Consider the following 13,338-nt stretch of genomic DNA (forward strand, 5'->3'; position numbering starts at 1 on the left):
GTACGCAGAGATTTGTGGCATGCCATATTGAAAGAGTATAAACCCAAAGCCAGAGCCACTACTGTCAAGTCGATTCCAACACATAGCGACCCCACAGGACAGAGTAGAACTGCCCCATTTGATTTCCAAGGAGCACCTGGTGGATTTGAGCTGCAGTCTTTTGGTTAGCAGCCGTAGCTCTTAACTACTATGCCACCAGAGTTTCCTATTGAAAGAGTATAAGCTTTGGAAATTGGAAGACTTGTTTTTAATTTCTTGATACCAGTGGTATTGTCTGAGTCTCAGTTTCTTCATCCAAAAAATGGGGATAATTATAATACAGGATTCATGTAAAAATTATAGGAAATGATATTAATACCTGTAGCTCAGTACCTAGTCTGCCCAATAAAGCAATTGTTTTTTGAGGCCCTGTTCAATCTGGGAACTGTGGTAGGGTTGTATTATTAAAATCAAAATTAAATTCCAAATTATGGAACAATAGTCCTCTATTATATATAAAAATACTTTCCTAAGGAGAGACTTGTTAGAATATTTTTAATTTTCTCTGAAGGGACAGAGGAAAATTGACCACAAAGGAAAAGTAGGGGGCAAAATGTTCTCTTTCTGTTTTGCTTTTTAATTACATATTTAATCGTTAACATTTGCCGATAGTTCAAGATTTGGTAAAGACACTGAGGTGTATTTATGGTTGAACAGAAGGTCAAAGGCAGGAAAAATGAAACTGTAAAACATGAAAAAATATTTTGATATCCTGCAGTGATTATTTATTTTAACATTTTGAGGACTGAAAGTAATTATTATACCTTTTAAGACAAAAAACAGCTAATTCAAAAGTGATCATAAATGTGATATACGTGACTAATAATTGGTTTGTGTAGAATATGGGAAATGTATGTAATTGCAAAGAAATAATATTCTCAGTTTATCAGGTTAGAATTGGCCCAAAGTATATTACTGAGCTAGGAAATCCATTCACAAGGGAAAACAAGAAATCCCAATAACAGTTAAATAAAGTAATTTAAACGTTTATGATAAAAAAGTTAGTAAATGAGGCAAACTATTTAAACATCAGAGTAGCTAGCTATACTGAAGACATATAAATGATCCACAATGTAAGTATAATTCTCAGAGTAACACAAAATGAATCCATTTCAATGACAAAACAGAATAAACAACTGAAATTACATGAATTTTAAACATACAGAGCAAAGGCAGAATAATATCCATAAAAGAATTTGTAACTGAAAATGACATGATATGCTCAAAGATAAAACTATGTAGACACAGAAAAAGAACTCTGTTTTGTTTGTTGTGTGGCTGTTATGCAAATTACTCTTTTATAGGGTTTTCTATTTGTTGAAAAAAACATGAGGCAGAATATAACATGACTACAGACTGAGAATCAATCTCGTCTGTAGTAGTGCTATTCTTTTAAAAATTGGTTATATACTGGGCATTGCATGGCATTGAGGTGCCAACAGATGTTTATAGATACAAGGTTCTGAACATCAAATCCTGTTCTTCACTAGCTACCCCTTTAAAAGGACAAAGCGAGGGAGAGGGAGATTTTATATTTAATGAGCTGTTGGCTAAAAGTCTCAGGAAATAATGCCAATGAACAAGAATGGACTATTATGAAAATTTCTGGGTCCATATATGGACCTTTTCTGCCTAGAAGAGTTTGGTCTGAGGGTCTAGAAAAAGGCTAGCCAAAAGACTCAGTCTGCCTATTTCTACCCTAAAGGCCAAAACTTAATTTTGAATATTACTATTTTTTTTTCCACGTTGAGGAATAGTGAGTGTTCCCAGATGTGAGAAAAGTGCGATGAAAGGATAGAGAGTTTGTACCAATCCATACAGTGGAATTTTCAGAGAATACAGGTCCAGGGAAAATGCCTCCTATAAACTCTCATTTAATCCAATGGAATAAGAGAAAACGTTCAGAATTAGAGACAGCGCGAAGGAGAGGGTGTGTGTCTGTGTAGGGGAAAGTGAGAGACAGAGAGGGAGAGGAGAAAGAGAAGCTGCATCAAGTAAGCTATACATTTGCCCACAAAGAAGTAAATCCAGGCCCTCCTTACTTTTCTAAGAGTTGGAAATCACAGAAGACAGGCATACTATGACGGGGCAGATTATCCAATAGGCAAGATAAGCACAGTGCTTACCCTGCTTATCAGATCATCTGTAGTGAACAATTTCACATTTTTTTCACCACATCAAACATTCTGCTTTTAGGTATGGATGGCATCTGTCTCTCTGTCAACTCCACAGCACCTTCCTACATAATCAAAGCCTCTTTTCAAATTTACAATCCCTGGCAGGAGCAGCTGACCCAGTAAGCAAGGTAAGCATGGGCTTACTTGTGCTTACTTACTAATCTGTAGTGAACAACTTCACATGTGAAATTGTTTACTACAGATGATCTGGTAGGCAAGGTAAGCACCGTGCTTACCTAGACTATTAGATAATCTATCCCTGACTATGACATTTGCTGTGTGGTTTAACTAAGTGTTCTTGCCCTGCCCTGATCAACCACAGCAGTACTTCTTTGTCAAGGTAAGGTAAGAAACGGAAAGGAAAGAAGATTGAGGCCCTTTCAAAGGTCAGTAAGGTAAATTTATGATTTCTGTTAAGAAACAAAGTCAATAAAATCTTTATAATTTCCACTTGCCATGCTACTGTATCAAATCTTTGCAGAAGTTTTTATGCTTAGATTCTTATTCAAAACTTCACTTCATATCCACAAAAAAGAAAATATTTCCCTTATTTATGGAAAAAAATATATTGATGGAAATAGCATTTCTTGGCTACAATGAGAATTTGTCCTTTTATTCAACAAGTATTTATTGAGCTTCTACAATGTGTCAGATACTGTTTTAGGCTTGAAGGTGGTATTGGGAGACAATTCTTCGTGGGTCTCTGTTTCTGCCTATCTTGAAAATAGAGGCACTGACAGGTTTTATTCTACTATCTTTTCAAAGATGTCTGTATAGTGAACAGCCTTGGAAGATAGTGCTTCCCTCCAGAATAAATGGCAGGTTTGTTTACTGTCTAGTATAATAAAGATACTAATTCTCTCCAGGGCAGAAGGTAGGTTTGCTTACAGCCTGTTATAAAGGATTTGAGTTCTTCATCTTGGAGTTCTTCATCTCTGATGTAAACCCACCACAAGCACAGCATACCCCTAGGTTGCAATGCATCATCCCTGTGGGAAAAGGGGAATGGTGTGAACATGAAACTCATGCCGCTTGCTGTGCACTAAGTAATAAAGTCCATTGCCTCTGAACCGGGAGTCTTGTGTTTTCTGCCAGCATTCATGACAGTGGCAGGCTAACTTGTTAGTTAGTACCCATTGCCATCAAGTCGATTCCAATTCATAGCGACCCTACAGGGCAGAGCAGAACTGCTCCATATGGTTTCCATGGCTGTAAATCTTTATGGAAGCAGACTGCCACATCTTTCACGGAGGAGCTGGTGGGTTCACACCGCTGACCTTTCGATTAGCAGCTGAGAGCATTAACAACTGCTCACCAGGGTTCATTCTGTTAGCTATTAAGTAGGGTAATATCTCAGACCCTTCATAATTCCTGACAGATGGAAGAGAAAACAGGACAGACAATATACCTGTTCCTATAGCTTAAATTCTAGTAGGAAGTGGACAGTAAACAATTAGATAATAAGCAATATCATTCCAGAAGAGAGCTTTAAAGAAGTGTTCTTGTAAGTGTTATGAAGAAATAAACTAGAGGGAGCTAGACTTCTGGAATGGCAGAGTAAGGATCACTAAAAATCCTTTCCTCCATATAATCATTGAGAACACTGGAAACACTCTCCAAGCCAACATTTTCAGAAATTTGGAAATTATACGAAGGCTTCCAATAATCTGAGGAATTCAGATATAAAAAAGTACAACACGAATGAACCTTGTAAATGGTATGCTAAGTGAAAGAAGCCAAACATAATAGGCCACATATTTTATGATTCTATTGATATGAAATATTCAGAACAGGCAAATTCATAGCAACAGAAACTAGATTAGTGGTTGCTAGGGATGAGGGCGAGGAAGGAATGGGAAGTGGTCGCTAATGGTTCTGGGGTTCTTTTGGGGGTGATGAAGTGTTCTGGAATTAGATCAATTGACACTAAAATCCACTAAATTGTACACGTAAAAGTTTGAACTTTCTGGCATATGAATTATATACAATAAAGCTGTTATTAAAAGAAAGGAAAATTAAGCAGAGTGATAGGATAATGTGTGGCTGGGGAAATGAGACTATTCTGATAAAACAACTCAAATAAAATAGTTGAGTATGGACCTGATTATTGGGAAGTCTAAGTGAAGAGCTCTGAGTCTTCTGGAAACTTTGAGAAATGTTAAAAGTTTGTTCAATATTTGTTACAGCTATACACTATTCCATCGTATGGATGTATCATAACCTATTACTCCTGTACTCTCCTTCATCTCAGTAAACATATACTTCATCTTTCCATTTGCTATGGTCAAAAAACCTTAGTTTTACGTTGACTTCTCTATTTCACACACTACACCCAATTTCTCCACAACTTTCATTGGCTCTACCTTTAAACTATATTCAGTATTCCTTCAATTCTTAATTTTTCCACTTCCACTGTGTCTTAGTTATCTAGTGCTGCTATAACAGAAATGCCACAAGTGGATGGCTTTAACAAAGAGAAATGTATTCTCTCACAGATTAGGAGGCTAGAAGTCTAAATTCAGAGCTCTAGCTCCAGGGGAAGGCTTTCTGTCTCTGTTAGCTCTGGAGAAAGGTCCTTATCAGGAGTTTCTCAGCATAGGAACCCCAGGTCCAAATGATGTGCTCTGCTCCTGGTGCTGCTTTCTTGATGGTTGAGGTCCTGCAGTCTCTCTGCTCCCCTTCTCTCTTTTATATCTCAAAAGAAATTGGCTCAGAATACAATCTAATCTGTAGATTGAGTCCTGCCTCATTAACATTACTACCTGTAATCCCACCTCATTAACATCATAGAGGTAAGATTTACAACACAAAGGAAAATCACACGAGGTGACAAATTGGTGGACAATCACACAATACTGGGAATCATGACCTAGCCAAGTTGACACACATTTTGGGGGGATATAATTTAATTCTGAACACCAATATATCACCATTTATAGTTGTTTGCCACAACCACTGTCCCTCTGTAGATTGCAACCAATATGTTGAACTGTGAGTAATATATTGAAAATTCTCTGCTATAACCCCTCCATGGCTTCCAGTCTCATCCAGAGTAAAATTTAAAGTCCTTACAGAGCTTACAAAGCCCTACACATTTCAGTCACACTTGTGCTCATTGACTCCCTCACCTACTATTCTTCTTCTCATTCAATCTGATCTAGACACACTTGCCTTCTTGCTGTTCCTTCCAAGAATGCTTCCACAATGTTGGCATACCAAGGTTGGGGTAGTGGGAGCAGGCCATCATGGCTCACCAGAAACCACAGCAATTGTTTAGAATTCAGACCAACCAACTTTTTTTTATGCAACAATATTTTATCACTGGTATTTTTTACAATTGTGAGTGCATGATGATAATAGTTTCATCAGCTTTATTATTGTTTTTAAATTTTCTATAGACAATGCATTTTTTTTTGGCTGCACCCTTGGTGAACTATAACCACTCCCTCCCTTGATACCCCTCTTTTCCAATCTGGGGGTGTTTGCCCTGGCTATTCCCTTGACTTAAAGTGTTCTTTCCTCTGATTCTCATATGGCAGCTTATATCCTGACTTCCTTCAGGCCTTTGTTCAAATATCATCTTCTTATTCAGGCCTTTGAGATCACCCTGTTTAAAACTGCAACCTTGTCTCCACCCTTTAAGCAAATAACTAAATAGGAAGGCTTTGAAATTCAGAATAAAATGTTTTGTAAATGTATATCCATTTGCTTTTTCTCTTAGAATTTAGTTAAGATAGCAGTTTTAGACTATATTCCAATTTTATGCCTACTTCCGAGAAATCATAAAAGACAAGAATTTTCATAAAATATTTTGGTCAAATTCTAATGACTATCAATTTAATTATATACCTCACCAGATACAACTTAACCATTAGATTTTTATCTTTAGAAATCAAATAGAGATAGATGAACATTTCTGAGGGGTAAACTGTGCTTTGCCTCTCCTTAAAGACTTTTGATGCCCCTATTCATTAGAGCATAAGATGTATTGACAATAATAATCAGCTACCATTGATGGTCACTTACCATGGAGTAGATATATTTTACATAATTTATTTCAATGTCATGATGATCCAATGTGATTGATATTATTATGTTCTTCTTACAGATGTAAAAAGAAGGCCAAAGTTGTTGAGTAACTTGACCAAGGTCATGCAGCTGGTAAGTGGCTGTCAATGCTCCAGTTTACCAGTGTCAAAAGCCCATGCTCTCAATTACAGCATTATGGTCACTCCCCTCTGTGAACCTGGCCATGCTATGGGAGCAAATGGTATTGTCAACTAGTAATATTAGGATATTATTATGGAATACATAAGAACACATCCATAGTCAGTGCAAGGAAAAAAACACAAAATGCAAAATCTTTTGTCAGATTTGGGACTAGCAGTGCAAGGTCTGTAAACCACATGCAGTCTATTTATTGATGACATGACCTACAAACGTTAACCACTTGACAGGTAGAAATACAGCTCCTGGTCCAATGCTAATGTAATAAATTTAAATGCTACTAAACATTACTTTGGTAACTGCAAACTAAAGGTCTGCAGTCATTTGCATGAAATGTATAAATAAAGAGTTTGACTTACGTGTTGTCGTAGGCATAAATTCAGTTTACTCTTTCTAAAAGGCAGAACTTGGGTATGAACATTAAAGATGACTTGTATGACCATGTTAATCTTTCCACCTCATATTTCAATTTTTATGAGAACTTTATTACTAAATAATATATCTCCAAGCTCTCCTTTTGTAGCTCGGCTGTCCATTACTTGCCTAAACTACACTCTGTCATAACTCATAGCAGTTTTATGCCTCATATACCGCACAGCCTGTGATAGCTGTCTTCCTAATAAATTCTTCATTACATTCAATGTAATCATCTGCCTTACAGCTTCATTAATATCCTTTCATTCAGAGATCCAGGTAGGCAGCATCCTGCTGAGTAAAAGGCTTAAAAAAAATTAATTAGGCCACAGGAACCTGCTTCTGGGCTTTAGTCAATGTCATGAAATAATGCAGTTACTAATATAATACTGGTGGCTTTTGAATAACAGATTAATTAGGAACATCCTTATATGGAGGAATAAATGGAGTATTCATGGCATGATTTTCACTGCAACAATAAAATGCAAAATCTCAATACTCAATCAAGTTTAAACCTAACCTTGTTACCTTGATATGTGCAGGTTGCTGAGAGTCATAAACATCCACTATACAGGAGTCAGAAAGAGTCTCTCCGAGTGCTCTTGCCAGAACCTCTTTGTATGAAATGAACTCACATACCTGTGGCTCTAAATCAGAGAATCCAGTTAAGAAAAGGGAAATTCCACAGGGAAACTAACTGGAGAGTGGATAGGTCATGGCACGGCAAATGTGATGATATTTGGGACAGAACTTCAAACTGATCAAATGATAGAAGGGAATTAGAATTTTTTTCATAGGCTAGTTTTTAGATCTACAGAGAAATGGTGCAGAAAGTAGTACAGAGTTTCCATATACTCCTCCCCCACTCCCTGTTCAGCTTCTCTTATTATTAACATCTTGAATTCCTGTAATACATTTGTTATACTTGATGAACTAATATTGATGCATTATTTTTAACTGAAATACATAGTTTGCATTAGGGTTTGCTCTATGCGTTGTCCTATGGGTTTTGATAAATGCATAATGTCATGTGTGTGTCCACCATTACAATATCCCACAGAACAGTTTTCACTGCCCTAAAAATGTCCCCTGCTCCACCTATTTACCCTCCTTCTGATTCCCTGACAAGCACTAACCTTTTTACTGCCTCTATAGTTTTGCCTTTCCCAGAATGTTGTATAGTTAGAATCATACAGCATGTATTTTTTTTCAGATGGGGCTCTTTCACTTATCAATGTGCATTTATGGTTTCTCCATGTCTTTTCATAGCTTGGCAGTTCATTTCCTTTTACCAGAGTGATATTCTATTGTATGGATTTACCATGGTTTATTTAATCCATTTACCTGTTGAAGGATATCTTGGCTGTTTCCCATTTTTTTGGCAATTTAGAAAAAATCTGCGGTTAAATTAGTGTGTGGTTTTTTATGTGAGTATATGTTTTAAACTCATTTGGGTAAATACCTGACATTAGAATTTTTCATAAAAGAAGTCAGTGAATTTCAAAGATATATCAAGCTAAAGTCAGTTTAAGAGAGGACTTGGTAAAGAAAATGCCATTTAGATTTTGTAAGATTTAACTAAGAGCTAAGAATTTTAGCCAATTAAGCTAATATGTTATTTTAAAATTTAATGCGACAATAAGTCGATTGTATAAACATACTGTGGCGTATTCACACAATAGAATACCACACAACAATGAGAATGAATAAAAGACATCTGTACACAAAAAATATGAATGGAGACCACAAACACAGTGTGCAATAGAAGCCAGACTTAAAAAGAGATATGCTATGTGATTCCACTTACACTGTTGCTGTCGAGCCGATTACAGCTCATAGTGACCCTGTAGGACAGAGTAGAATTGTCCTGTAGGGCTTCCAGGGAGTGGGTGGTGGATTCGAACTGCTGACCTTTTTTTGGTTAGCAGCTATTGCTCTTAACCATTGCACTACCAGTTCAAAAACAGGCAAAACTGATCCCCTCCTCCACCCTGAGATCCTGAAAACACCTTACCTGATTTCTTTCCCTGTAGTTTTAGCCTTTCATAGACTTGCAGATAAATGGATTCTCAAAGACTGTTGCTTTTCATAATCAGACTGTTAATTTCTCCAAAGAAGCCAGCTGGGTTTTTGATTGAGATTGTTTTGAATCTATGTATCAGTTTAGGAAAAATTGAAATCTATCTAAACAAGGAGTCTTCCAATCCATAAAACAGTGTATTCATCAATGTTTTGCAGTTTTGGCACACAAATTTTGGACGTATTTTGTTAGATGTATCCCTAACTACTTCAGGTATTTGATGGTACTAAAAATGGCATTTTAAAATTTAAACTTCAAATTTTCATAGCTAGTATATTGATATATAGTAGATTTTTTTGTGTATTGACATTATATCCCATGACCTTTCTAAACTCACTTAGCAGTTCGAGTAGCTGATTTTTGTAGATTTCTTCGTACATTTTCTATATAGATGATCGTATCATCTGTGAATAAAGACAATTCTATTTTTTTCCTTTCCAACCCCTATTCCAGTATTTGTTTCTCCTTTTTATCTTGCCTTATTGTGCTGTCATTATTTGTGGACAATCTGGTGGTTTTAGGCTGCTTATTAAATCTTTTTATCTATTCTGTTCTCACTACGCCTGTGTCTGTGTGTGGAATTCTTTTCTACTGGGGATTTTTTGGGTTCCTGAATCGAAGGATTCTTGTCTTTGGCCAATTCTGGAATATTCTCAACCATTATTTGCTAAATATCAGCCCAATTTTCCTTTTCTATTCTCTTCTTCTGAAACTTCAACTAAACTAAAGCTTTCTCCTTCTACTCTATATTTTATTTAACTTCTTGGTATCCCTCCATCTCATGTCTAGTTTTTGTAATTTCTTAGATTGTAGTACACTTGAATTGTGTTTCCAATTCAGTAATTTTCCTGTATACATTATTAATCTGCTATTTAAACTATCAATACTTTAATTTTATTAATTATATTTTTAGTTTCTAGAAGTATCATTGGCTCTTTTCAAATTTCCCTCATCTTTATTTGATAATATTCATTTATTTATTTTTCAAGAAATTTGTCTGCTATGTGCCAGGTATCTTTTAGGCTCTTAGGATATTTTAGTGAAAAATAGACAAAAACAAGATCTCTGCCAATATGGGGCTTACATTTTAGTGGGAGAAGACAGTCAGTAAACAATAAACCACACCAAACCCATTGCTGTAGAGTCAATCCTGACTCATAGCAACAACAGATATAATAAGTAAGTTTGTTGAAAATTGGAAGTGTTATGAAAAAGAGAAACCCACAATAAAGCAGGAACACTGTACAGGGGGTTGATAGTACTGTGGTTGGAAGATGGTTGCAGTTCTGAAAAGAGTGATCGGGGGGTGTGTGATTAGGAAGGTGATATTTGAGCAAAGATTTGAAAGATATGAGGAAGTGAAATATGTGTATATTTTGGAGAAGACAGTTCCTGAGAGAAGTGTTAGTTAATGCAAAGTTACTAAAATGGGACCAAAGAAAGCAAGGAGACATTGTGGATGGAGCATGTACATGGGGAGGAGAAAAAGAGTCATGGGGGCAATGAGCACCAGATCATGTAGGGCCCTGTAGGCCATTGTGAGGGCCTCAGCTTTATTCTGAATGTTATGGGAATCACCACAGGGTTTAAGCAGATCCCACATACGTATCAAAGTGATCACTCTGGTTTCTGTGCTTAGAATAAACTTGCAGGAGCAGAAAAGTGAAAACATATCTTATTCTTTGCTTCTGTTTATATGTTATATTTTGTAAACACTTTAGACATATATATAGTGTACTTTATTCAGGAAATGAACATCTGAAATTATTATTGCTCTAGTACGGTTTATAGTACGGTTAATAATTAATTTGCCAAGTCTTGCTTATACTGACCTTTTTCTTGGATGTTTTTAACTTTGGATTATAAGTTCATTTCAGGCAGGAGGCTCTATCTGTGAGCATACTGGGAGACCTACATTAGTGCGTGTCCCTCTAGTAAAAATTTGTATTTCCTCCTCATGTGTGCCCCAGCAGGTTACGAATGCAGGAAAATTTTGATTTTTTAAAGTCTTCTTAAATCACTCTAGTAGTATAATATCTTGCTTTTCTGTAAAGAAAAAGCAGTTTTTTCTAAACTCTCTTTCTCTGAGGGTCCTGACTTTGTATTGGAGTTTCAGTTTTTATTGCTTACGTTGAATACACCCAAGAATTTTTCTTTTGGGCCCTGGGTGGTTGTTGTTGTTGTTAGGTGCCATCGAGTCAGTTCCAATTCATAGTGCCCCTATATATAACAGAAGGATCCTGCACCATCCTCACAATTGTTGCTATGTTTGAGCCCATTGTTGCAGCCACTGTGTCAATCAATCTCACTGGGGGATCTTCCTCTTTTTCGATGATCCTCCATTTAAGCATGATGTCCTTCTCTAGGGGCTGGTTCTTCCTAATAACATGTCCAAAGTAAGTGAGACAAAGTCCCGTCATCCTCACTTCCAAGGAGCACTCTGGCTGTACTTCTTCCAAGACAGACTTGTTTGTTCTTCTGGCAGTCCATGGGATATTCAATATTCTTTGCCAACACCGTCATTCAAATGAATCAATTCTTCTTCAGTCTTCCTTATTCATTTTTCAGCTTTGGCATGCATATGAGGTGATTGAAAATATCATGGCTCAGGTCAGAGGCATCTTGGGTCAGATGTCCTCAAAGTGACATATTCACTTTTCAACACTTTAAAGAGGTCTTTTCCAGTGAATTTGCCCAATGCAATATGTTGTGTGATTTCTTGACTACTGCTTCCATGGGCATTGATTTTGGACCCAAGTAAAACGAAATCCTTGGCAATTGCAATATTTTCATCATTAATCACGATGTTGCTTATTGGTCCAGTTGTGAGGATTTTTGTTTTCCTTATGTTGAAGTGTAATCCATACTGAAGGCTGTGGTCTTTGATCTACATCAGTAAGTACTTCAAGTCCTCTTCACTTTCAGCAAGTAAGCTTGTGTCATCTGCATAACTCAGGTTGTTAATGAGTCTTCCTCCAATCCTGATGCCCCGTTCTTCTTCATATAGTCCAGTTTCTCAGATTGTTTGCTCAGCATACAGATTGAATAGACATGGTGAAAGAATCCAACCCTGACACACACCTTTCCTGACTTTAAACCACGCAGTAGCTCCTTGTTCTGTCCGAAAACTGCTTCTTGATCTATGTACAGGTTCCTCATGAGCACAATTAAGTGTTCTGGAATTCCCATTCTTCACAGTGGTATCCATAATTTGTTATGAACCACACAGTCAAACACCTTTGCACAGTCAATAAAACACAGGTAAACATCCTTCTGGTATTCTCTGCTTTCATCCAGGATCCATCTGACATCAGCAATGACATCCCTGGTTCCACGTCCTTTTCTGAATCCGGCCTGAATTTCTGGCTGTTTCCTGTCAATATACTGTTGCAGCTGCTTTTGAAAGATCTTCAGCAAAATTTTACTTGCCTGTCATATTAATGATATTGTTCAATAATTTCCACATTCAGTTGGATCACCTTTCTTGGGAATAGGCATAAATATGGATCTCTTCCAGTCGGTTGGCCAGGTAGCTGTCTTCCAAATTTCTTGGCATAAACGAGTGAGGACTTCCAGAGCAGTATCCATTTGTTGAAACATCTCAATTGGTATTCCATCAATTCCTGGATCCTTGTTTTTTGCCAGTGCCTTCAGTGCAGCTTGTACTTTTTCCTTCAGTACCATCAATTCCTGATCATATGCTACCTCTTGAAATGGTTGACCAATTCTTTTTGGTATAATGACTCTGTGTATTCCTTCCATCTTCTTTTGATGCTTCCTGAGTCGTTTAATATTTTCCCCATAGAATCTTTCACTTTTGCAACTCAAGGCTTGAATTTTTTCTTCAGTTCTTTCAGCTTGAGAAATGCCGAGCGTGTTCTTTCCTTTTTGTTTTCTAACTCCAGGTCTTTGCACATCTCATTATAATACTTTGTCTTCTCTAACTGCCTTTTGAAATCTTCTGTTCAGCTCTTTTACTTCATCATTTCTTCCATTGGCTTTAGCTGGTTTATGTTCAAGAGCAAGTTTCAAAGTCTCTTCTGATATCCATTTTGATATTTTCTTCCTTTTCTGTCTTTTTAATGACCTTTTGACTTCTTCATTTATGATGTCCTTGATGTCAAAAAAATAAATAAATAAGTTTTTTTTTTTTTTTGGTGTCGTCACATAACTCTCCTGGTCTTCAGTCGTTAGTGTTCAATGCGTCAAATTTATTCTTGAGATGATCTCCAAATTCAGGTGGGATATACTCAAGGTTGTATTTTGGCTCTTGTGGACTTGTTTTAATTTTCTTCAGGTTCAACTTGAACTTGCATAGTTCAAGTTCAACTGACAGTCTGTTCTGCAGTCGGCTACTGACTTTGTTCTGACTAATGATATTGAGCTTTTCAATAATCTCTT

The sequence above is a fragment of the Elephas maximus genome, chromosome 15, assembly GCF_024166365.1.
Source record: "Elephas maximus indicus isolate mEleMax1 chromosome 15, mEleMax1 primary haplotype, whole genome shotgun sequence".
Taxonomy (NCBI): domain Eukaryota; kingdom Metazoa; phylum Chordata; class Mammalia; order Proboscidea; family Elephantidae; genus Elephas; species Elephas maximus.